This window comes from Schistocerca piceifrons, chromosome X, assembly GCF_021461385.2.
Source record: "Schistocerca piceifrons isolate TAMUIC-IGC-003096 chromosome X, iqSchPice1.1, whole genome shotgun sequence".
In the NCBI taxonomy this organism is placed as follows: Eukaryota; Metazoa; Arthropoda; class Insecta; order Orthoptera; family Acrididae; genus Schistocerca; species Schistocerca piceifrons.
In genome coordinates, this window is record NC_060149.1 from 772,042,148 (window position 1) to 772,045,438 (window position 3,291).

Genomic DNA, 3,291 nt, shown 5'->3' on the forward strand with positions numbered 1-3,291 from the left:
TCTGCGATGGTGTACTCAACGACAAGCCTGGGTGCACGAATGGCAAAACGTCATTTTTTTCGGATGAATCCAGGTTCTGTTTACAGCACCATGATGGTCGCATCCGTGTTTGGTGATTTCGCGGTGAACTCACATTGGAAGTGTATATTCGTCATCGCCATACTGGCGTATTACCCGGCGTGATGGTTTCGGGTGTCATTGGTTACACGTCTCGGTCACCTCTTGTTCGCATTGACGGCACTTTCAACAGTGGACGTTACATTTCAGATGTGTTACGACGCGTGGCTCTACCCTTCATTCGATCCCTCCGAAACCCCACATTTCAGCAGGATAATACACGACCGCATGTTGCAGGTACTGTACGGGCCTTTCTGGATACAGAAAATGTTCGACTGCTGCCCTGACCAGCACATTCTCCAGATCTCTCACCAATTGAAAACGTCTGGTTAATGGTGAGCGAGCAACTGGCTCGTCACAATACGCCAGTCACTACTCTTGATGAACCGTGGTATCGTGTTGAAGTTGCATGGGCAACTGTACCTGTACACGCCATCCAAGCTCTCTTTGACTCAATGCCCAGCCGTTTCAAGGCCGTTATTATGGCCAGAGGTGGTTGTTTTGGGTACTATTTTCTCAGGATCTATGCACCCAAATTGTGTGAAAATGTAATCACATGTCAGTTCTAGTGTAATATATTTGTCCAATGAATACCCGTTTATCATTTCTTCTTGGGGTTGCAACTTTAATGGCCATTAGTGTAATTTGATTTTATGAGCATCTGTCAAGGTATGGTTAAGACACTGGACTAGCATTCGAAAGGGATTCGGGATAGGATTTCGGTTGTTGTTTTTCTAAATCACATCAGCTGGCTGAGTTCGTAGAATCAATCGTTGTCTAACCGAGAGTAGATGCGTCTCTTAGATAATCATCCATCAGTAACGTAGAAATAAATCGGTTTGACTAAGCAAGACACTTTCCGTATAAAACATTTCCATAGAAAGCAGACGCAAATCATCCGCGATGGGCAAAATAGTCAGACGGTCAGTCAAGGTATCACGAGCCATCCTGACTAGAATCATGTTTCTTATAGATTTAACAGTATAGCTCTTCAGTATTACTACAGGTAGAAGACGTGAGTAACGGTCCGCTAACCGTGACACATCAGCTGTCAAGTTACCGATAACTGGAGCACTGCTCAGCTATTCCAGCTCTCGTCTCACAAACTTCGAATGAAAGTGGGGAACTGTTCAGTAACACGATTTACTGGGATAGTAACATGTTAAGTCACCGGGAGGATATGAATAGGGTAATCAGAGTTAGAGAAAGAGGACATCATTCCAATACTAAAAGCTTAATTTTGCGAGCAACCGCTATCAGAAATGAATGTTACCTGTAACTCTCAACACATCGCAGTAACCCGCAATCGTCTGCATTAAGATAGTACGCCCACGGTATGTACACATACCTACACGAAAGGGCAGCGCACAGCGACTTTATGTGAAGCAATATCATGATTTCGAAAAGAGCGATGTCCTGATTTCTGACTTATCTCTAATTTGTGTTGTGCCTGCCAACAAAACAAACAGTCCAAAGAAAGCTTCGAATACGAAAATACCCCAAATGTGCGCATGAAGCCTCTTATACCGCTTGTAGACTACGGGAGAAAGCTTTAATTTTAAACGAAGGATAACGGCGTTATTGTCAGCTTACTTTTAAGGTTCAAAAGGCAAGAAGACGCAGACGAAGAGTTTACCTCACGGAAAGTGAACGACATAGCACAACCTGAAGCCGACTGTTAATGCAGATGATCATTATAAATCACAGCGATGTACAAAACTATCTGTTCGAATTAATACCTGGTACAGAGCACCGAGACAAACACGTTTCAGATACGTACGAGGGTCACTCCAAAAGAAATGCACACTATTTTTGTAAAAATACAGTTTTCTTTCTGCATGTGTGAAAGGTTTACAGTGTGTAGACACGTTCTCCCCGCTTGTTTTCAAACTTAGCTCAACCTGTTCCCGTGAGTGGCGCCGTCACAGCATGTTTTCAAGATGGCTGCTGCACTTGACGTTCGTCAGAAGCAACGTGCTGTCATATAATTCCTGTACTGTGAAAAACACGAGACAGTGGGAAACACCCACAAGAGGTTGAAAAAGGTGTATGGAGATGCTGCTGTCGATCGCAGTACAGTTAGTCGGTGGGCAAGCAGGTTATGTAATGAAAGCGGGCACAGCCATATTGAGGATTGTTCTCACAGCGGCAGGCCTCGTACTGCACACAGTCCAGACAGTGTGCAGAGAGTTAAAGAATTGGTGACTGCTGACAGACGCATCACAGTGAACGAATTGTCACGCTACGTTGGGATAGGGGAAGGAAGTGTTTGCAGAATACTGAAAGTGTTGACGTTAGAAAAGGTTTTTGCCAGGTGGGTTCCCAGGATGTTGACAGTGGTTCACAAAGAAACAAGAAAAACGGTATGCAGCGAACATTTGGAACAGTACGAGAATGGTGGAGATGAATTTCTTGGAAGAATTGTGACAGGTGATGAAACATGGCTCCATCATTTTTCACCAGAGACGAAGAGGCAATCAAAGGAGTGGCATCATGCAAATTCACCCAAGGAAATAAATTCAACACCACACCTTCTGCTGGAAAAGTTATGGCTACGGTGATTTTCGATTCCGAAGGACTCTTGCTTGTGAACATCATGCCAAGTGGAACCACCATAAATTCTGATGCATATGTGACGACACTGAAGAAACTTCAAGCTCGACTGAGTCGTGTTCGACCACATCGGCAAAAGCAGGATGTTTTGCTGTTGCACTACAATGCACGCCCACATGTCAGTCGAAAAACCATGGAATCGATCACAAAACTCGGATGAATCACCCTCCTTACAGTCCTGACCTGGCTCCATGTGACTATCATCTCTTTGGGAACCTGAAATACTCTCTTCGTGGAACAAGGTTTGAAGATGATGACTCCCTTGTGCACGCTGCCAAACAGTGGCACCAACAGGTTGGTCCAGAATTGTACCTTGCAGGTATACAGGCGCTGGTTCCAATATGGCGTAAGGCAGTTGAGAGGGATGGAAATTATGTATGCCAGGCGGAGTGGCCGAGCGGTTGTAGGCGCTACAGTCTGGAACCGCGCGACCGCTACGGTCGCAGGTACGAATCCTACCTCGGGCATGGATGTGTGTGATGTCCTTAGTTTAGTTAGGTTTAAGTAGTTCTAAGTTCTAGGGGACTGATGACCTCAGAAGTTAAGTCCCATAGTGCTCAG